Source organism: Protopterus annectens, chromosome 16.part0 (assembly GCF_019279795.1).
Source record: "Protopterus annectens isolate FY-2018-M chromosome 16.part0, PAN1.0, whole genome shotgun sequence".
Taxonomy (NCBI): domain Eukaryota; kingdom Metazoa; phylum Chordata; order Ceratodontiformes; family Protopteridae; genus Protopterus; species Protopterus annectens.
Window position 1 is genome coordinate 365,988,624 of NC_056750.1, and position 24,185 is coordinate 366,012,808.

A 24,185-nucleotide genomic window follows, 5' to 3' on the forward strand; every position below is an offset into this window, starting at 1 on the left:
GTGACCATCATCTGTGAGGCAGACCAATAAGTCATCATGGATCTTCTCTAAAAGTACACAGGTAATCTCCCGGCTGTGTACCAAACCCATGTGTGATTTGTTCAGGCTACATCATATCTGTTACATCTGTTCGATGTCATCAAGAAGGTTAGCAAGGGCATGCATTATAACAACACTATCATCCTGCATAACCTGACCTGGCCAAAGCATTTGACACAAATCCACACTCGGGTATTACTGAGAAGCTGTCACAAGGTTCATAGGTTCATAGGTTCATAGGTTCATAGGTTCATACTAGGCTATCTGCCCGAGGGCATTTACAAGCCTAGCCCATAGTTTTGTGGCTTTCGCCACCCCTTTAGTATGGGGAACTATACCCATTATTTTGCTGTGCCTCTGTTGAGCAGTGACACTGAGGTAATCCCTGGGGTATATCTGCGATCTCCCATCCATTGGTCAAGATTTCTCTTGAACAAGGCCATCGAGGTGCTCTGCCTCACATATACCGGGATTTTATTCCACAGCATAGGGAGTCTTTGGGTGATGAATCTATCCCTCCAGCACGTCCTATTAATAGCCGTGTCGAGGTTTAAGTCTCCCGCCCTTGTGGCTCTGACGGATCTAGATTTTTGAGGTGAAGCATATTCATCAAATCTGGGTTTGACATGGCCTTGTATGTTAGGCAAAGGTCACCTCTGAGCAAGCGTGCGACTGAATAGAGCTGGAGTTCTTTCAGTCGGGCAGCATAGGACAGATGTTTGAGACCCTTTATCCTTTTGGTGAGGAACTTTGTGGCCTCTCCAGCTGCTGCAGGTGTCGGGTCAGATACATTCCGAATGGGGCATTGTACTCAATCATTGGTCTGATGAGTGATGAGTATAGGGAGACTATGACCTCCCTTGATCTAGATGAGAATCCCTTCATGATAAGGTGGGCAATGTAGAAGGTCTTCCTAACTACTTTAGCTACATGGGTGTCGAATGACAGACTACTATCAACCTGGGTCCCCAGGTCCCTGATAACTTCTTCTGTACTCAGTGGATTGCCACCTATTTGGTAGCTAGGGGTAACCTTGTTTTTCCCGAAGGGTATGACTATGCATTTTTGGCATTTAACTTTAGGCCATGGCTCTGGCACCAGTTATCCGTTTCTGTGAGACCCTTCTGAAGGATATCTGTGTCAGATGTGTTTTCTACTATGGCCCAGTTTGCAGTCATCTGCAAACTTTGTCAGCCATAACCCTCCTGTGTTTGCTTGTACTTTGGAAAAGTAGATGCCAAACAAGAGTGGGCCCAGGACTGAGCCCTGTGGTACACCACTTGTGACAGGCTTTGAGTCTGACATGGCGCCAGCAACTCTGACCCTGTGGGTTCTGTCACTCAGCCAGTTTGCAACCCATCTTGTGATGTATGGGTTAACATTTAAGCTGATGAGTTTTTCAATGATACCCGAGTGGGGTATTGTATCAAAGGCCTTCGCCAGATCGAGGTAGGCTGTATGGACTGCCTTTCCCTCATCAATGGCTTTGGTGACTGTTTCGAAAATGTCAACCAAGTTTAGAAGGCATGATCTGCCTTTGACAAAGCCAAACTGGGATGGATCCAAAGTCTGCAAATTCCCTATGTCTTTATTTATGAGGTCCATTATGATCCTCTCCATGGCTTTGCAGATAAGGCTTGTCAAGCTAATGGGCCGGTAATTTCCAGGGTCGGTGGAGGCATCGCCTTTGTGAAGTGGGACCACAGTTGCAGTGCGCCACTCCCTGGGTACGTATCCAGAGGTAAGACTATGATTAAACAGCTGTCCTAGCTGTGGGTTTAATTCCTCGTTGAGTTCGTGGAGCACACAGCCGGGGACACCATCAGGTCCCATGGATGCTGTGTTTTTGCTTTGGAGAGAGCAGTTCTCACTTGGGCGTTGGAGATGTTTGGGGGGGCTGCAATCGCTTGGTATAGATATCTCTCCTTTTGGGGGGGGGAGAAGTTTGCACTGAACCTGTCAGCCAGTATGTTGGCAATGTCTGTAGGATCAGTAATCTTCACATCATTTTGAACTAGTTCTGAGCATATCTGGGAGTTTCCTCCCAGGTTTCTAACATAGCTAAAGAAGGCCTTATGATTGTCTTTTGAGTCTTTATCTATTTTTCTCTCAAAATTTGCTTTGGATGATTTTATGAGAGCTCTTAGTTTTTTACTTATAGTGATCAAGGGTGTCTTACCTTTTAAGGATTTTGCTCTATCTTGTAGTAGCTTCCTCCTTTTGTTGTAGAGTTTGTTTATGGCTGGGGTCCACCAGAGTGGACGCTTGCCTTTGGTACAAAGAGTCTTTGTTTTGCTTGGGATTGCCTTATCCATGCAGTCCTGCAGGTGCTGGTAGAAGGCATTTGTAAGTGATTCAGCGGCTTGAGTACTGTTTTCCGTCGGCTCGGGGCCTTAAAGGAGACCACACTAGTCTTTAGAAGTGTGAAGTCGGCTTTCGAGAAGTTCTTTACTGTGGTCTTTTTTATTTCAGGTGGGGGTGGGATGAGGACCTCCATCGAGATTAGTTTGTGATCTGATCTCACCAGTGAGGGGTATACTTCCGGTGTTGAACATTGTGCTCCCATGTTCGTGATGATGAGATCAAGTATGTTTTCTCCTCTTGTGGGGATGGTGACTAGTTGTTCCATGGCATTTGAGTTTATGAATTCCAGGAACTTTTGGGCTAGGGTGTTTGGGCTTGAGTAGTGTTCCCAGTCCATATTAGGGTAATTGAAGTCACCTAGTATGATGGTGTTTGGTGATACATTTATCCCCTCTAGTGTTTTCAGGAAGGCCATGTGAGGTTCCTGAGTTTGTGAGGGTGGCCTGTAACATGCTACAATTTGCAGAGCAGTCTTGCCTATGGTTAATTGCACCTGGATGGTCTCCGATGCATCATGCGTTGCCACCAGTCTTGAGGTGTGGGTGTCTTTGATGAATATGGATACCCCCCTCCTTTCTTGGTATTGTCCGGATTTTGGGGCCGGAACGCATGATAAGAGGTAAAACCTGATAGTGCTGGGGTTCTCTCAGGAGCCTTGAACCAGGTTTCTGTCACTGCACAGACATCGATGTTCTCCATACTGAGAAGGGCCTCGAGTGCGTGCATTTTGAGATTTAGACTTCTGGCATTGAGCAGCATTACCCTTAGTTTTTTCCTTTTTGTGTTCTAGGGTGGTAGGTTTAGAATTTGAGCCTTGCCTAAAAAGGCACTATGGGGTGGCAAGAGCATTTGCCAATATCCGGAATCCCAGGGTGACAGGTGCAAGCCGTCCCTTGAAGCAGCGTGGCTTGTCCAGCATGTCATCCCAGGCAGACAGACATTGGATCCCCTTTGAATGACACCAGAGTTTAAGCCAATTGTTAAAGCTGATCATCTTATCTCTGTATTGTGGCATCATTCTTGGTGAAGGTAGGATACTGCTCAAGGTCAGGGTCATACCTGCCTGGGCTACATAATCAGAGAGCTCCTCAATGTCTCTTTTCATGTAGTCCAAGGAGGTACGTCTCAGGTCGTTTACACCAGCGTGGACAATGACTGAGTCATATTTGTACCTGCTGTTGAGAGACCTGAGTGCTTGCGTTATGTGGCGGATTCTAGCGCCCGACAGGCAGCTTACTGTGACCTTCTCCTTACTCAGTCTGGTGAGCGGGACGTCAGTGTGTCTGACTATGGAGTCACCAATGACTAGTGTGTCTGGCATTGTGTTTGGCCTTAAGGGCTGTGACTGTTTGACACTCTGACTGTGAGGTCTATGTGTTGCAGGTGTTGTGTTCTGAGGTGGTGGTTGTTTGGGTGTCTGCTTTGGTGGCCTCTGCTGTTTTGGTAGATTTTTGATCAGAGCCGCCGAGTATGTCTTTGTGTGTTTATGTGTATGATTTGAGGTTGTGATGGTACTATGTGAGACTGGGTCTATAGTGTGTGTGGTAACCTTCTCCTCCTGACTGGTCTTGCCAGTCCTATGTTGAGAGAGCTCAGCCTCCAGTTTGGCCGTATAGTTGCATCTCGCATGTATTTGTGTTTTGTGGGAGGAGGAGAGGGTTGTCTGTGTACATGAGGCAATTGTAACATTGCCTCAATATTCCCAGGTTCACCAGCTGAGCAGGAGAGGACACTAGCAACTGATCCCTCGACATGCTAGAAGGACTAGACAAAAACTTTAAAAGAGATTCCGGGGACGTGAGTGACCAAGAAATGGGGGTTTGCCTTTTTGGGGTGCTATCTATAAGAGTGCCGTATCAAGGTAATAAGTACTGTAGGAGCAAGTGCTAGGTTTAACAGATAGAGAAAAGTCTACTTGGAGTCAAGTAGAGATGATCTTTTTAGGTATTAGAGAAAGTGCTAGTAACAGGGATGCTTAAAGGTAAGATTGAAAAGAATGCACTCTGCAGTGTGCACTAGAGAAGTTAGATATGAAAGTAGGTAACTTGAATTTTACCTGTTTAAAAAGTTAAGGTTTAGTGGAGAGTTACTATTTTTAAAACAGCAAGATGGACTGAAAGGGGTGGTTACTTTTGTATTTTGGTACTATGAAATACTGTAGGATGGCCAATAAATTTAAATAATTGAAGGGTGGGATTTCAAAAGTGATGGTTTTGTGATTACTCACATAAGCCAGTGAAAGTAGAGAGAAATGAGATATATGGTCAGATTAACATAAGAGGCGGGCAACTAGAAAGACAGTGGTATTTAACAAGACAACTTAAATGGGTGGGAGGGAGGGGAAAAATTCTGCCTGACTCAGAACAGAGAGAGCTGTGGTCTCTTTTGAAGTTTTAATATGCTGTTAAACAGAATGCAAGCAAAACACAAGGTAAAGAAAACAAACTACAGTATTCAAAATATAGAAAGGCAATACAGAAATACAAAAAATAACAGCAAACTAACAAGTGGTCATAAATACCTATATTACCAAGTGGATAGACCACTGGATAAAATACGTGACAGATAAATATGTTGAAGTGTGTGAAATTACCTATATCTAGAGTGCAGTGAGCAGGTCCATACCTCAGGTCTGTGCTAGGCCCTTTCCTGTTCATTATTTAAGTCTCAGACATCAAGAATGACTTACACATCCTTTGTCCAACCAACCGTGTGAAGGACTGCAGATTGTGCACAATTATTGACTCCAAGTGTGCTATTCTTATAATACAGACAGTATCAACACACACAAAGGATTGCTCCCACAGCCATGGAGACACAGTAGATGAAAAATCATGGAGAGATTAGTTCCATTATAAAAGCAAACACACAAGCTAATTAAAATATAGACAGCACACCCCCATGAGCAGACCAAGTGGTATGCGACCTGTGTACTCATGTGGATGCCGTGCAGAACATCCAACAGCATGTGGCCACAGTGGTGACTACTCCCTTGTATGTAGCACAACTCCTGAGTATGTGCAGGACATCCACATCAAAGGGCATTATAGTTCCATAGTTCTCAGACCTCATCACACCAATAACTGAGTACAATGCACCCTTTTTCGAGTACCTCTCAACACATCTTCCAGAGATGAGTTACTCAAATGTACCACATTTGCCACAGTGATCTCCCACCCATCTTATCAGCCATACCTAAGTATTCTTGTTGTATAACCACTGGTGGTTGATGGTGCGGAACCCCCTTCAAGGTATTATACAAGATGTATGTGTGATGCACAAAGTAAATACATAGCTGATTGACAACATTGATGGCATGGGTTACATTTGTGACAGTGTGGACTGTGCCATATATATGCCATACTCAACTGTCAACTAGCTATAATTGCTCATAATTTCAAATACAGGTGTAACAGTATCCTTCTTAACACCTCCGGAAAATGTTAATTTTTGAGGAAGGTGTGCTTGAGTCCCCTCATAGATTGCTGACAAATCATGATAGTTGTACAAGTGTATTCTTGCAGAACCAGCTATAATCATTCACAATCACATATGTTATGACAAAGACACAGATTAATGATGATATTATGTTGATATTGTCAATGATTGTGCATGCATCTGTCTACTGTTGTCCGTGAGCCTGTTGCTAAGTGTCTTGCTTGGTTGAGACCTATGCTGGCATGACATTCATATTCAGGCAACTCAATTGCACAGCTTCACAATATGCAGCTACCCCATACTGCATAAACTGTCTTTGATAAATGTCCTCTCCATTGTTCATGTCAGGATGCTTATATCACAAAGAATCCTCTCCATTGATATGTGACCTTGTGGGACAGTCACATAATATACAGTAGCTGTGTGATGATATGACTATACCCACACAAGAGTTGTGCACAGCAGTACATACTGTATCATGTAAATATGTGATTAGTGTTCATGCTACAACTGTCTTGTCTTTGTGGTGTACATACATTGGCATGCCCTCATCTGCTATACATTACCATGTTTCACCTGTCCTCTTCCCATGTTCATTCCCACAATCCATCTGTGTGTCCCTTTTCAATACACAGACTTTCCCTAAATAATTATTTATAATGCAGTCTATGTACCCTTGCTAATCAGTTGCAAAAACTTAATTCAGTATGCCTGAAACGGGTTTCCACACTACTCTGCACATTATACACTTTCATGTAATGTGTTGGAACTGTATACATTGCTTTATTAAAAACCCTGGTAATCATTGTGGCTTTACACACAATCCAGCAGACCTGGTTTGCCAGTAGGTAAACAGGTGTACATGTCTGCAGGTGTTTGTGTTGCTTTAACCACGTGTGTTTGCATCCACATGCAATGAGCACTGCTCCTCATCATGCAAACACCTAAACTCCATGTAGACTTTGCTCTAAGCCTGCATGGAGTTTATTGAATCCCCAGGATAAAGTTTTTTACTCCCTATAAAATCCCTAAGTTTGGTAAAATTGCTTCTTTAGTCTGCTGGAGATGTAGTGAAGATGTAAAAGCTGACTGGATGCATGTGTTTATGGACTGTAAAATAATTAAATGCATATTGGGAAGAGTTACGTATTTTTTTAAGGGGTTATGGCCTGATCTGATAATTGTTCTTTAAAGAGATTAATAATACTAATGAATGCTCCACTTCCTTCATCTGTAAAAGCTGAACAACAAAAATTGTTCTGGAGTCTCCTGGCAGTAGCTAGAAAGGTTATCACAAAAAATCGGAAATCAAAATCAGTTCCCGCACTCAAAGAATTTTTAAATTTAACAACAATAGTATATAAAACTGAAAAATAAGTGATCAGAATAAGATCTATGAATCATACAAAGACTTTTAGTAGTTTGGGTAGTCTTGAAATTTTGCTATTGAAATAGCAAGATTCCTAATGTTTTAATTCATAAGATTACCTTGATGATTCAATGCATTCCTAACATTGTATAACAGTATGTGATGTTGAATTTCTTCCTTTATGTGTATATATTGTAAATGTGTTAAATTACTAAAAATTTCTTAAAAAAATACACCTTCTAGCAACCTGTTAATGACTACAGACCAACTTATCATCTAACTGTTTAAGCAATTTAAAAGGTGTGTCTTTCCTGATCAGGATTGCTTCTCCCCTCCTTCTGCCTGCATCACAAAAGACAAACCCACCCAGTCCAAAGACCCATCCTGAAATATTCAGTTGTTCATGCAAGCACACAAAATACTAGGTGAAATTCTTTATATAAGAAAAAAATGTGGACCTTTTCACAGAAGCGACAAAGCCATTGTGATATTTCAAGATAACATTCTAAACCTCATACTCATAAATGAAACAATAACTGATCCATGTTCAAAGGAAACAATAGCCTACAGTCTAGTTCATGACCAAAGCTTGCAGAAGCCCCTGTAATCATGACCCACCAAGCATAATAAACCATAATGTATAACCCCAAGATCCAGCAATACCATCCTTGTGCTATCTCCCAACAAGGAAATCCCCCACATTAAGTAAAAACTATTTTGAGCCATTTCTACAAAACTCTAAACAATGACCCTAGTGAAGTTACCCTAACATTATGTACAATTACACTAAAATATATACATCCAAATCAACCAACTTCCTAGGCAAAGGCAGAACATGTTTATCAGTGATGAAAGACAATGGAAATGGATCACACAACCAAAGGGGTGCTATGCAGTGAGTGAAGGTAGCAGCTGATCCATTTTACTGGTCCTTAACTTAGATCTTGTGTTTGTACCATTTGAAGTAGCCTGATTCATATTTGTGAACTGACTTGCAAGAGAACTGGATTTTAAAATGCTGGCCTTAATTTTCTTTTCAGGCATGTGAAACTCTGCCACCACCACCATACAACACTACACTTGCTGTACTCCAAGTCTCTATAGTCTAAACAGCACTAGACTAGCTTTTAAGTTAACACAAGACGGGGAGATCCTGATTAAAAGAAAACAACTACTGAGTTGCAACCATCTTAAATGTAAGTCCATCTTTGGGGTCTTTTTTTGTCTAACCTCAATGGAAGGTGATTCAAAATGGATTGGTTAAATTTAGAGAAGGCTCTTTCCCTTACTGATATTTTAAATCATGGTTTGACTAAGTAAGGAATGTTGTCTTGATTATCCCTAAGGCAGTAATTTTACTAGCTAACTTGAAGTTTTATAGGTTCATGGGTAAGCACTAGGCTAGCTGCCCTTGTGGGCCACTTTAAGCTTACCCAATTTCCCTTTTGGTGTTCAAATTAAACTATCCAATTTGGTTTTAGACTGGCCTTACCCATCCCATGGTCAATAGGTATAAATTACCCCTAATGAAAATAACTGGGATCATACGATAGATAACGTCAGGGGACCATGCATGGGATAAAACATTTAGGAGCTGCCTCTGCCCATTTGCAGTAAATGGGACAGCCCTTGGGTAAATTTTCTGATTCCCATCCATAGATCCAAGTTGTGTTTGAATAGGGACAGGGATGAGTTTTGTTTTATGGGGAGTCTTTTCCAGAGCAGCAGTATCCTCTGCAAGATATACCTGTCCCCAAAGCATTCTTTTGATGTTGCCAATGAAAGTGCCAAGATCCCTAATGATTAAGTAAATTTTTAAAGGGGTATCACCAATATGGTAGGTAAATCGGTGGCCAGTTTTGCCAAAGGACACAATGCTGCATTTCTTGGCATTTAGTTAAGGATATAGTCGTGGGACCACTTGTTGATACATGTTAGTCCATCCTGAAAAACCTGGACCTCAAATGGGGAGTTTATGACAACACTAAGTTTGCAGTGACTTCCAAGAAGGCTACACATTGAGTAGCAGCTTAATTCTAGCTCTCCCAGTGTAAAATCAGAAACTTAGCTGAGAAAGTCACTGGATTTATATTTATGGGTAAATTTCCATAACTGACTAGTAAGTGCACTGCCTGGATGCCAAGAAAAAAGAAATACAGAGGACTTGAAAGAAAATCAGCTACAAAAGTGAGGAAAAAACTCTGACTGGGAATAGTGCTGCAGCAGTTCAGCAAAAAGCAGTATAAGCTCCAGACATGTCTTCCAGTAACCTAGAGAAAAGAATAAGACAACTGCTTATAGTCAATATTAAAATAAATGAAATTCTGATGGAGTATTTCAACTCAAATTACAAAAGGCTGGAAAAATCTAAGAAGCTTTAAACAGATATACAGATGAGGTGATAAAACTGCAAAAATCAGAGGTTGAAATGAAGAAAAGGCTGGCTGAATATGAGACTGCTCAAGAAGAGATATTTCAAAAATATTATTATTAGAGAACAGAGCAAGTAGGGAAAACCTGATATTTTCTGCTGTACCAGAGAAGTTGGAAGGAACAGACTGTATTAGTTTTATGAAAGCACAAAGAAGCAACTGGACTGGTAATCCACAGCAGGAGTTGTTAATTGAAAGGGTACATTGTGTGTATGCTCCAAACCTGGCTATGAGAAAGCAATCTAGACCTTTAATAGTAAAGAAGCAATCACACCAGCAGAAGGAGTTGATTCTGACAAAACTGTAGCAGAAAGACGAAGTACAAAAAGTGAGAGACAGTAGAATGTTTGTGTAGCATGATTGCACATTGTACACCAGGCAGAAGAGAAGTAAATGTATTCCACTATTCAGGGAATTTTTAGAAGCAGGTGAGAGATTCATACTGCTGTACCCAGCTATCTTCAAAATATTCTTCCCTGGAGAGAAAAAATGTACATGCTAAGGAGGAAATACAAAAGTTTGTCCAACAAGAAATGAACTGTGAAACAGAAGGAAACTCTACTTATTGTTCTTCTGGTAATAAAGACCACAGAGAGACTGTGCCAGTGAAACCTTTTACAATGTTTTATCACAAAATGCTTCCGAGAAGGAAAAAGGACAACAGCCAATTAGAAGAATTGAGAGTACATTGGAAATGAAGCAGAGACAGGATCTAGAAGATGAATATAAACAGGAATAAAACCAGTAACTTGGAAACTGACAAATGTGGGATTACAAGGCAATAATTATATTTATGAAACATAACAGAACAAGAAAATCTGGAAATATTGGACTGTTTTGGACTTTGTTAAATTTGTAGGGGACTCTAAAGCATATGCCCTACTTCATTTCATTAATATTCAGAAAAATACTTAGGAGAGAGGAAGAGAAGGGCGAAAATAAACTGTAAGTAAAACACAGTTTTTTCTTAATGGTACCATTTTTATATTTTATGATTTTCTTTGCATGCTATAAAGTAAAGTTTTCTCACTTATTTTTAAGTGTAATGCGGATACTAATGTAAACATGTGATTCTGGGTTTTTTCTTTCTTCTCTCTTTTTCCTTGTTCATTTTTAAGAAATGTAGGCACTGCAATATATATAAAAAAAAGAACAAAAGTTTGATTAAAAAAGCATGACGAAATAAAAATTAGTCTTCTTTTTCGCTTTCTTGCATAGGGGAATGACTGGATTAAGGACCCTTAGCTTGATCTAATAAGTTTTAAGAGAAAGCAAGTAACTGAAAAAGAATATTGAATATTATAAGGCTTTTTTTTCTAGAAAATAAATGTATGCTTTGTAATAATTTTGTATCTGGTCCTCATATCTTCAGGAGTCAATATAATACTGAGAAATGGTTAGGAAATAAAGTTCTCTGGAAGCATTCAAGCATTTACTCAGCTTATCATTTTTTCACTTACCAGTGAGGTGAGGGGGTGAGCCCCACTGGGGTTCTTGCTTCTGGCTGCAGTCACCCAGGTGTCCAGGTGTGGCCTGCTCTGGGGACAGTGTCAGGTGGGGAGTTTGACTGGGGTGGTACACCTGTCAAAGAGTAATACAAGTGTCCTAAGGTGAGCCCAGGGAGGACAGTAACCTCCCATGGAGCAGAAGAGCAAAAGCTCCTTGATCTTGATTTTCAGTATGAATACAGACCATCAAGGTGGGGCTTCATGATTTTTCTGACTTTTTGGGTTTTAAGCAGGAGGTGTCAGAAAAGTTACCACAGGGATAACTGGCTTGTTGTGGCCAAGCATTCATAGTGATGTTGCTTTTTGGTCCTTCAATGTCAGCTCTTCCTATCATTGTGAAGAAGAATTCACCTAGCATTGGATTTTTCACCCACTAATAGGGAACATGAGCTGGGATTAGACTGTCATGAGACAGGTTAGTTTTACCTTACTGATGATGTGTTGTTTCGATAGTAATCCTCCTTAGTATGAGAGGACCTGCAGGTTCAGACATTTGGTGTATAACTGTACTTTGAACTTTGAGCTTTAATCGTACTTTGACTTAGGAATGGGGTCCATTCCCGTCATGGTGTTAGAAATTGAAAAGATTTAGAGAAATTAAAAAAACTGGGAGAGCTATAAAGATAAGACAAAACCAGACAGCACTTAGATGAAGCACAGGCTGCACCATGTGTCTTAGCATCGATAACCTTTGTTGTAGATTAACTCAAGTCTATGAGTCTGGCTGTCATATGTGTTCATGTATGTGTTCATATGTTCGTACTAGGCTAACTGCCCTTGTGGACCATTTTAAGCCTAGCCCATTATTCTATATGAGGATCAAACCCTGCACCTTGAGTCTGTAAGGTAAACACCTTAACCATTATGCCAAACTCCCACCCCTATTGGAGCATTTCCTATTAGGAGGATAAAACTTCAATATTTGAAGATGTACATAGCTTTGCATGTTATTATTATGTTATTAGTTTTTAGGGGGTTTTGGGGGGGTTTGTTTTTTTGTTTGAAGGTTTCAATAAAAGAAAAAGTTTTGTAAGATATGACATAGGCTCAAATGGATATGACAAGAAACAACTGTATAAAAGATCAACCTGCCAAACAGTGTAGGCATGTAACACAAAGCTGGAACTAGACATTTAACAAAAAAGCTCTTATACATAAAAGGTAGAAATATTAACTTTTTAATACAATGATGCTTTCTATAATGTCTTTAAATGTCAATGCCTCACAGATAAATGCAAAAAAGGAAGAGTAGTGAAGTATATTAAAAAATGTAGAGTGCAGATAGTTATACTACAAGAGACACACTTGGAAAGAAATGAACATGTGAATTTGATAAAGACAGGTTTTCAGGATGGTTATCCAGCGAAACACCTGGGACAAAGGAAAAGAACAGTACTTATACTAATTGTAAGAGGAGCTCCAAAAGTGATAGAGGAAGAAGTTAAAAAAGATAATAATGGTAGATTTGTAGTACTGAGGGGCTACTGGCAAGGAAGAAGGATTACACTGGCATGTATTTATATTTTACCTAAAACTGCTGTAATGGAACTTAAGAAAATTCTGGGAGAAATAATCATCTTTCAGCAAGAAATATTACTTTTAGGTGGGGACTGTAATTTGATTTGCAACAGTGAAGATGTGTCTGGGGGACCCAGAAGGAAAAATATAACAAAGGAGGGTAGATTTTTTGAAGAAATTTATCAAAATGTTTGGCATGGAAGATGTGAATTCAGTACTAGGAGTCTGGAGTGAATTTACACATTATTCCCCAAGATACAAAAATGGGCTAGGCTAGACAGAGTTTACATTTCACAGGAACATGTGCATTTAATTGAAGGTCATGATATGCACTCAATAACTATTTCAGATCATGCACCAGTGTTCTTCTTTGTTCTTCTTTCGGCTTTTCCCGGTTAGGGGCCACCACAGCGGAACTCCGGTCTGCTAATGATTGGCAGTAGATTTTTTATGGGTGCCAAGGTGCCAGCTCAGTGCCCAACCTTCAACGAAGGCACACCCATTCTACGCATGTCTTTCGAACGCCACGCCAGAACCACGGGGAGGACATGCAGACTCCACAGAGAAGGCTCTCCAGCTGGAATCGAACGGGAGAACCTCTTGCTGTAAGGCAACAATGCTACCACTGCACCACCGCTGCATACTAGATCATGCACCAATAATAACTAGATCTTGCACCAATAATAACTAAAATAAAAACCACAGGGTAATGAAATAAAAATGAGACACTGTCACTTTCCCACCTATCTGTTGAAAAGAGAATTTAAGGAATGGGTAGTGGAAATTATTCAGGAGCTATTAGAGAAGATAGAGATTTCCTCTGAAAATGTAGCTAGAGAGTTGGATAAAATTAAAGTGGAGTTTAAAAATAGGGTGGAAATAAAAGAAAGGGAGATTGGGCTAAGAAATAACAAGAATTATTTAGAGGGACTGACAAATGTTAAAGTATTGCAAAACGGGGAATCTCACAGAACAAGAAGAGGAGCAACTGCAAAATGCTAAACAGAATATAAAGAACTACCTTGATAATATGCATGAGTTTAGAAAGATTGCTGTTAAGCAACTGTTTTTTGATAATAACTCAAGAGCATAAAATCTTTTAGTACAATGACTCAGGCAACAGAAATTAGATAGTGCTGTCGCAAAGCTTAGGGAGCTTATAACAAGGAAATAACAAGAAATCCTATAGAAGTATTAGAAATATTTTGGAAAATCTATGACAGTCTGTATAAAGCAGAGAAATATGGAAATCAAGAAAAGGTACAAGTGGAAATGTTTATGAAAGAATTAAATATGCCAAGGTTAGAGGTAGATGAGGCTCAATTAATAACAGGATAGGAGAAGATGAGATAAAAATGGTGATGTTATGAGATAAAAATGGTGATGTACAGCCAATCTACAGGAAAGTCCCCAGAAATAGATGGTATTCCTGTAGAAGTTTGGAATCTAGGAGGGAAAAACTCTTAAAGAACTGGAAGGTTTTCTTTAACACTATTTTAAGAGGAGGAGAAGTTCCAACATCATGGAAGAAAGTGGTGTTAGCTATAATACCTAAAGAGGGTAAAGATCCATCAAATCCAGCGTCATACAGGTCCATTTCAATACTAAACCATGATTCTAAAGTGTCTATGTCTATAATGGCTAAAAGATGCCAAAATCGATAGATATGAATCAATGTGGTTTTGCAGTGAGTAGGCAAACATTCGACAACATTAACAGACACTGATGATCCACAGGGAAGCAGAATGTAAGAAAATACCAGTATTGTTTTTGGATCTTGATGCAGAGAAAGCATTTGACAGAGTAATTTGGGACTTTATGAGCAGGGCAATGGAAGCATTTGCATTCCCTGATAAAATTATGAAGTTGATCAGAAGAATATATGAGGGATAAGAGGCAAAAATGAATGTGGGTGGGTACCTCTCTGATAATTTCTGCTTAAGCAGAGGAACCAGGCAGGGGTGTCCTTTTTCCCATTTGTTATTTGCATTATATTTAGAACCATTGGTAAAAAAAATAAGGGACTCCGAAATTCAAGGATATAATTGGTATGGTACTCAAGAAAGGCTGGCTCTATTTGCAGATATTATTTTGTACCTGATAAAACCAGAAAAGGACAGTGCAGTGCTATGGAACGTTTTGAGGCATTTTCAAATTTTTTGGGATACAAAATTAATGAAGCTAAAACAAAGGAATTGTTTATTTATTTTTTTATTTATTTATTTACATTTGTTGTCCGGGAGTGTCCGACTGGATGTAGGTCCATTTTCAGCAGATGCCCAGGGAGAAAAGCTCCACAGTTAAAATAAACAGACAGTAGTTACATTGGATTACATAGCGATTAACAATTTAACATAGCAATTAATTACAAACATATTTACAGATGAAGAACATAGTACATCAGTAGACAACTAGAATCTTTATCTGCGAAGTACATAACAGACATTAACAATGTTACAATAAGAAGTTCCTGCTGTATAAAAAGTACTAAGCTTATGAGCATCTGAGCTTGCTATAATCAAGGTAGTTAGTGGGGTGGAAAGAAAGGTAGTGGTTGGATAGGGTGGGTGATATTAGAGTGGGAGTTGCAAGGGCATAGCCAGCATGTTTTTAGGTGTGCTTTTAGTAAAGTTTTGAAGTGGGTGCATGAAGGTACGGAGGTAATTGTGGGTGGGTGGGAGTTCCATAATTTGGCTGTGGTGCAAGAGAATAGTGCTTCACCAGCAGAGTTATTGGCTTTAGTGATCTGCAAGTGATTTTTGCTGCTGGATCTTAGTGGTCTGGTGGTGCAATAGGGTTGGATTCTGGAAGGATGGGACATTTAGTGGATGGTTTACTAGTTTGTGGGCGAGTGATAGTTGATACCATTGAAAGAGGTGAGGGAGTTCAAGCCAGCCCAGTTCAGCAAGTGAGAGACAGTGGTGAGTACGGTAGGATGCCCCTGTGGCAAATTTGGCGATTTTGTTGTAGCAGGTCTCTAGCTTGTTTAGATCGCATTGCCTTAGGTTGGTATATATTGGAGAGGCATAAAGTAGGGTGGAGATAAGGTGGGAATTTGCTATTTAAATCTTTGCTGCTTTGGTGAGAAGTTGATTATTTCTGTATAGCGCTCCTAGTTTTTTGTGGACTTTTTTATGGTCATGGATATGTGAATGTCAAATTTTAGTTTATTGTCTATTTCCACTCCTAGCAATTTAGTGTGTTCAGTTGAGTATATAGTGGTGTTGTCTTTTGCTGTGATGTTAAAGTGAGAGTTGTTTTGAGTATGTTTGGTGGGTTGGAAGATGAGCAGTTTAGTTTAGTTTGGGTTGAGTATTAATTGGGCATTGGATAACCAAGTTTCAAAAGAGGAAAAGGCTTCCTGTGTGACTTTTTGCAGTTTGGATAGGGACTGGGCTGAGCAGATGATGGTTGAGTCATCTGCATATTGTATGAGTGTGCCATGTTTGGTCGCAGAGGCTAGATTGTTGGTGAAAACAGAGAAGAGTAGGGGTCCAAGGATGGATCCTTGGGGAACCCCTATGGAGACAGGTAGTTGGGGAGATATGTCATTCTGCCATACAACGGATTGTTGGCGGTCAGACAGGTAACTCTGAAACCAGTTGGTGACTGATTGAGAGAAGAATAGGTTATTGAGGACAGAGATGAGTTGTTTGTGTGGGACCATAGGTCTAGGAAAGTAGCAGAGGAGAGATAGCCATTGTTTTTATGCTGAAGGATAGTGTTAGTAAAGGAGAGTAAGGCAGTGGTGGTGCTATGGTTTGGTCGGAAACCATGCTGAGTATTGGAAAGGAGGTTGTTAGTAAGGAGGTAGTCTGAGACCTGAGAATGTATGCATCTTTCTAGTATTTTGGAGAGTGGAGAGAGAATAGCTATGGGGTGGTAATTGGTTAGTTCTGTGGAGGGGCCGCCTTTGTGGAGGGGAATTATATGTGATACTTTCCACAGTGCAGGAACGTAACTTTCTGACAGAGCTCAGTTAATCAAGATGGATACTGGGTAGGCCAGAGCATCAGCTGCAATTTGTAGGTATTCACTTGGTAGGTTGTCTGCTGTTAATCTGGTGGGCTTAAGTTTAGTTAAGAGTTTTTTTTATGTTGGAGGTAGGTACAGGAGAAAAAGAGAAGGCAGTGGGGAGATTACTAGTTGAAGGTGTGGGTTGGAGGGGAGGGGGGTTGTGTTGTTTAGCTAGTGATAGTATGGTTTGTGTGAAGTGTGTGTTGAATGAGGTAGCAATATTTTTGGAGGAGTGAGGGATGTTAGGAGGAGGGGTACTGACTTTACCTGGGTGTAGGATGGAGTTTATGGAGGACCAGAATTGTTTGGGGCTGTGCTGGGAGGAGTCTAGGGCAGACTGGTAGTATTGGAATTTGTCCTGTTTTATTAGCTTTTTAACTCTATTGCGTAGTTCTAGGAATTTCTGTCTAGTTGAGGGGGTTTTGGTTTTGCGCCAGTGCTTCCAGGCTTTATCCCTGTTTTTCATTTCTGACTTAGTGGTTTTCTGTAGCCATGGGGAGGGTTGTTCTTTCGTTCTGGAAAGTCTTATGGGGGCATGGTAATTAAGGATGCTCAGGAAGGTAGTATTAAAAAATTCAACTGTGTCATCAAGACTGAGGTACTTTAGTGGATGCCAGTTACATTCTTTGAGGGATGAGATGAATGTGAGTGGGTTAAAGTTTAGTTTTTTACGTATTTGATGGCAGATGATAGGTTTAGCTTGGTATAGGTATTTTTGAGTAGGAATGTTGGGGAGTGATCACTGAGACTATCTGATAAGCAGCCTGTTATATATGACTGGGGGCCCATACCTCTCAACTGTCCCTAATTTTCAGGGACGTCCCTGATTTTGACTCAAATTTAGCTCTGTCCCTCTGAATCCATCCTAAAACTAGTGACTTTGGACAGAAAGGTGGTGAATTACACTTAATGAATAATGACAATAATTAAGAGTTATACACTTCTTTTACTTCAGAAAAGGTGTATTAATTCATATGCTCTGATTCTCTCAATGTTTCATGCTAATAGCACTAATATTTTAAAAGTGTCCCTGATTGTCCCTGATTTTTTCCTGACTTTTCCCTGATTCTGTTCAAATTTGTCCCTGATTGGTTGAGAGGTCTTTGGGGGCTCTTACTAACTAGTATCCAATCCAGGGTAGTGTGCTTGCTGGAGTTTTTATTTATCCTGGTTGGCGACTGGACTAGTTGAGTGAAGCCATGAAGGTTTATATGATGGGTTGGATTGTTGCCAGAACAGGATTGCCAGTCAATATTTAACTCACCTAAAATGATAGTTTCTTGGGGGAGATGGTGGGTAGACCAGCTGAGGAGGTTTTCTAGTGGAGAGATGTTTTGGCCAGGTGGGAAGTAGCATCCAATTATGTTGATGGTTTTGTTTTGGTTTATTTTGAGGTTGGTATATATTATTTCTTCATTTCCTATTTGTGGAGCTGATGATTTTAAGATCTGGATGTTTAGATGCTGTTTAAATATTATAGCTACACAGCCTCCTTTCTTGTTTAGCCGGTCTACTCTTAGTATGCCATAACCGGTAGGGAGTATTTGCTCACTGGTAATGTGAGGTTTTAGCCAGGTTTCTGTCAGGATGACTATATCTGGGGAGTACAAGTCTATGGTGGCATGGAGTTCATGGGCTTTGTTGGATATACTTCTAATATTTAGGCTTAGTAGAAGGAAGTCACTTGGCTTTCTATTGGCTGTGATATGGGAGAGGTTGTGGTTTCTAGTCTGATTATGAGGATTGGAGTTGGAGATGGTAGAGCCAGGGTTGGGGTGGATGTCTCCACTTAGGGCTAGTTTTGATATGCATGAGGTTATTAATTTTCTCAGTTTTTGAATGTGTTTGTTTATTAGGGAAACTTTATGATTGTGCTCTGTGGGTAATAGGTATGATGGGAGGGTTACTATGTTAAGTTGTAAGGATGCTTTATGTTTGAGTAATATAGTTGGTAGAATATGCGGGGGGTGCATAGTTGAGGTAAATTAGGTACCCACATACAAAGTGGTTCAGCAATATCCATATTTATGTGGACATAATAAAATGAAGTATTTAGGAGTATGGATTAAAATGATTATGGTGTGGCAGCTAAGACTATGTGAGAAGAGATTAAACAAAAGATATTACAAAAACTGAGAAACCGGAGCTCTGTTATATGGCTATGGATAGTAAGATACAAGTAGTTAAAATATTTTTAATCCTTTTAATCTTATACACAAGTCAGGCATATTTTTAGCAACCAGAGGAGAAGTTGTGGATAGGAATTAATAAAGAGCTGAAGTATTTTATCTGAGATGGGAAGATGGCAAGAGTCAAGTGGGATAAACTGATTCTTCTAACAGAACAGGGTGGATTGGGATTATCCAATTTGAAGAGGTATTTCAGAGCTACACATTTAAGGCTCCTATACATAGCATACGCAGAAACTGATAATTCAAAGTGGAAAGTAATGATGATAAAAAAGGAGAAGCTCGACTAACAAGGAGAGACTGGGATTGTGGATGCAGACCTTTAAGGAGAGTAACAACAATCACACAGAATATTATATTCATAAAGTAGCAGAAAGTATTCTAAGAATTAAGCCAGCATGGGAATGGAGAAAGGAGATTCTGCTGATAGGGATGACTGTAATTAGGGATACAGACAATAGGTAAAAGAGGGTGGAATTTATTGGAGAAAACTGGCAAAGGAACCAAGCTATTGGGAGCAAATAACTAGAGAGGAAAAGGTAATAGAATTGGAAGATGCCAAGAATTTATTTAGACTGCAGGTTAGAGATTGCAAACCAAGAAGAAACTTTGCAGTGCAGACGATGTGATGTTCACTTCTTAAATTATATTATACACTTAGTTCACTTAATAAAAATCAAACTGTAAAATATAACTATAAAATATGTGCTACAAAATAATCAAATGCAAAATAGTAGGTACCTCACAGTTAAGTTAAAAATGGAATATCCTTTATTGAAACACACAAACAAGCGATTCTAGTTGAGTGTAATAAAAAGAATCAAAAACATTCCTTATATATAATCAGGTTGTTTGGAGCAAGGGAGTAGTTACAGAGGGTGGTTCTGTGAAGAGCAGTAAAAGCATTAAAATCATTCCTTTAGTCAAGTCCCCTTTCTCCTTACTTAACACCATAGTATAATCAGAGACATGATAACTAAAATAATCAGTCAGAAGAGGTTAGAAAGGATTGGAAAGAGAGACTGAATAAGCAATTCACAAAGAAACAATGGGGGATATATGTGTGTCTCCCAAATATGCAACAAAATGTAGAAGATTTAGGGGTTTTGTTTGGAAATTTTTATACAGATATTTGTATACCCCAAGTAGACTCCAGAGAATGTTTCCACAGTTAGACAGAAAATGTTGGGGGTATGATGGGGAAGAAAGAGATAATTGGGAACATATTTTCTGGGAGTGTAATGAGTTGGCATACTTTAAAGATTCCCTACTGACAACTCTATCAGAGATACTGAACAAATTGGTGTAACTAGGGAAATTATTTTTCTGAGCCATGATGCAGAATTGTGAGCACACATGAACTAAAGCCACTGGGGCCAGTCTTTGAAAGGCATATACAGCTCTAACAACCTTTAATATTTTGATAAAACTATTTCCAATAACGAAAGGTTACTCAGCTACAAAGCAAATAAAGCCTGCAATTCTATCCTCAGTGCTACCAGTGCAGCAGACCTCTGAATCTGACCCAAACAACTTTAGCCACTTTAAAACATGACATTTTAGCTATTCGGTATCACCAATAAAAAATGTGTTTTATTCTAATGGAATTTGAAGTACTTTGATTTATTGACAACTCAAAGAAATATTTTGCCAAAATTTGCATGCAACATAAAAAGCAGAAGTTCACAAAGGTACTCAAAATGAAGAGCAACTGTAATGCAAAAAGTCATACTGTAGTAGTAGGAAACATGAACCAAAACCCCTGGGCCAGTCATCGAAAAGCTAGTCTCTGCCCATCTTTGAGATACCACAACAAAAGTTGCTAGGCATTAGCAACGGCATATTAAGGTACAGCAAAATACACATTAGACTGCAATTTTAACTTAAGAAGTTCCAGGAGCAAACCTTTGTCATGTGGCTTTAGTTGCTTAAAAGCATGGCTTTGTACACTGGAGGCTGCAATGAGATTTTTTTTTTCTGTGAAACAAAACAGCTCTGCTACACTTAGATGCACAGACACAGACAAACAGACATCTGTACGAATTCACACACAGAAAACTGTCCAAAATTACACAGAATACCCCAGTTTTGCCTTATATTTTTGAGGTGTTGAGGATTATAGTCACTACATAATGACAAACATTTGAGTTTCAGACTTCATATACTTCAGAAAAATGCAAGTTAGCATAAAACATATGTTAGCAGCTTCCTAAGTTTATAAGAGTAATATTTAATAACACCAATATTTAAATAGACCTAGTAGAAGAAAATTTTAAAAAAAGGTTGGAGGGGTGGCAATTGCTTTTGCTGGTCTGCATTTCTATCTTCAGTGAATACTGGCACTCAGTGCTGTCTAGCTCTTAATTAAATTGTGTCCTTATTTTGATGCTTTGTCTTCTAACTATTATGCTACCCCATGCTTTTGTGTATGTAGAGTACTCTTGCCGGCATCCCTGGTCTGAGTAATAGATTATCATCAGACAGCATGAGACAATGCTTATATTGCTAATCTCATTCAGACTAGCTAGAGAAGCTGTGGGGAAATGCTGGGCCACAGTTCTGACTGGAATGATTCTTGGGCCAGGGGTGACTATAATTGCTGTTTGGGTCGACTTGCTGCTGAGCATTTAAAGCTCAATACAAAACAACTAACCTGGAAACCTTCTTCTGCCACCAGAAGAACCAGTAAACTAATTATAGTAAAAACCCATTTATTTAATTCTAAAATTAGGGGAAGCAGTATCAGTACATAAAACATTATACAATTTTATCAAAGGTTTTTTAGTCTTTTTAACAGTTTAAGAGATGAGAATTTGCAAAATGATACTTATGTGCTTATTATAAACAGCCAAAAACAGGAAGAGGGAAGGAATTATGTTGTCAAATTATCGTAAGAGGCAGGCAACAACAGATACCACTGGGCCCAAGAACACAACTCCAACAGGGCGGATAGGAGAGTAATACCAATTAGACCCTTAGTTCTGAGTTGGTGACCTGGGACTGCCTTAATGCAAACACTAGTCCTGAACTAGCCTGCCATACACTCAGTACATAAGAATGAAACTAGGGTTTAATACCAACAGTTAGTCCACTTAAATAGCAAAATGTACTGCAATTACTAATGTAGGATTAAAGACCTCAGCTAAAGGGTTATTATGTAGTGTAATAACCCCCAAAGAAGTTTGCACAGGTTTGAGTGTTCCCAAGTTGATTGACAGGCAATAAAGGTGTGTCGTCATTGATGAACAGACTGTCTACGTATACCACATGTTCATTAGTTACACTGCATTAGTCTGTCACATGTGCCATATAAACTTTATATGTAACGCGTGTAATTCTTCCACTGAGAAATGCGGTGAACTACATGTAACGTACAGGTTGGGTGAATTATTTGTTTGTTTTACATTTACTGATCAGGATAGTCTGACATAGCTAAGAGATAAAGGCTGCTTTCTTTCTTTTTTTTAAATAAAGTAATAACATTTGAGTTTATTAGGTAGATGACCTGATAATTGAAAGACTGTACAATAGATGCAGCTGCCTTTCTTTAAAATTTTTAATTGGTGGCACTCCTACTCCATCTGTTTTAATTATTATTATTTGTAGTAGTTCAGTACCGTTCTAGTTTTTTTCTTAATTATTTTACTGACAGGTGTTCTGAGCATGTTTATTTACAATGATGACGCCCATGTAGGTGCAATTAGTTAGGCTGGGGGTGTTGCTTCGAGGGGAGTATTACACTACCAAATGACCAGCTAAAGCAAATACAGTCTTGTAAAATGAATATAAAAACAGATCAAAACATGAAAAAGTTTGGGAATCCTAAATGAAAGACCTGCACTGGTTCCGTTTTTAAATTAATCTAGAACAGAAGCTGCTGTTAAAAAATGGATAATTAGTAGGACATATAAAATATTGCATGATAACTATAGGACTTGATCAGAAGAGGTAAGAAGAGACTGGGAAGCGAGATTAGATAGCAATTCATAATGAAACAAGGGGAGGACATATGTACGGTTCCCAACTATGCAACAAAGTCTAAAGGAGTTATGATTTTTGCTTGGAAATGTTTGCACAGGTACCCCAAGCAGGCACCAAAGAATTTTTCCTAAGGTAAATGACTAACGTTGGAAGTGTAATGGGGAAGAAAACCATACCTGGGAACATATGATCGTGAAGTGTAATGAGTTGGCAGACTTTAAAAATTCCATACAGAGTACTCTGTCAGGAATACTGTATCAGCAAATGAGTAAAGCTAAGGAAATGATTTTGTTGAGCTGACATACAGGATCTGAATTGCCTAAACATAGTAAGGGCATGTTACGTTTATATCTGGTGGCTGACAAAAAAACATTCACTAGAAAATGGAAATCAGGTCTAAACCAACTATACCTGAAGTAGTGAATATTGTTACAGAGAAAGAAGAACAGGAAGTGGGATATTTAGAAAAGGGTTAGGAGAAAATTACATAGAAAAAATAGATATTGTGGGAACAATAAATGCAGAAAAAATGTTTTGGAAGAGGAATGAGGTTTAACAGAAGGCAGGAATCTAGCAATTTATGTAATGCTGCTTTGATTATGTAATATAGAACAATACATGTTTATATATATAATGTTTGTAAATGTTAACTTGTTAATATGGTTTAATTACTTTTATATAAATGAAAGTTTGTCTATATTACAAGTGATAATTCAATAAAGTTGTTTTAATGAAAACAAATAAAAAAAACCTTTTCTTTCGTTCTGTAATGTAATGGGATTATTACAATGGAACACTAATTTAAAAGATCACAGCAAACAGCAGCTTTGCAATTCCTAGACCCTTAGCTCAGAACTGACTAGCCCAGAATTGCCATAATGCAAACAATAGTCCTGAACTAGCCTGATATAGACTCAATACATAAGAATGAAACTAGGGTTTAATACCAACAGATAGTCCACTTAAATAACAAAATGCAGTGCAACTATGTACTGGAATTATCAATACGGTCTTAAAGACCTTAGCTAAAGCCCATACAGACTGCTAAAAGCAATTTAAAAGCCTATCAAGCAATGAAAAAAATATCTTTTGGTTCTGCATGTAATGGAACTATTATTTTTTTTTATTTTATTTTAAAATAAATTAAATAATTAATTATAATTAATAATATTCTGCGTGGAGACATGCGTGAATGGGCGTACCTTCGTTGAAGGTTGTGCATCAGGGCTGGTAACTCAGCACGTAAAACTCAACTACCAATCATTAGCGGACCGGAGTTCCGCTGTGGCAACCCCTAACCGGGAAAAGCCGAAAAGACACAACAACAACA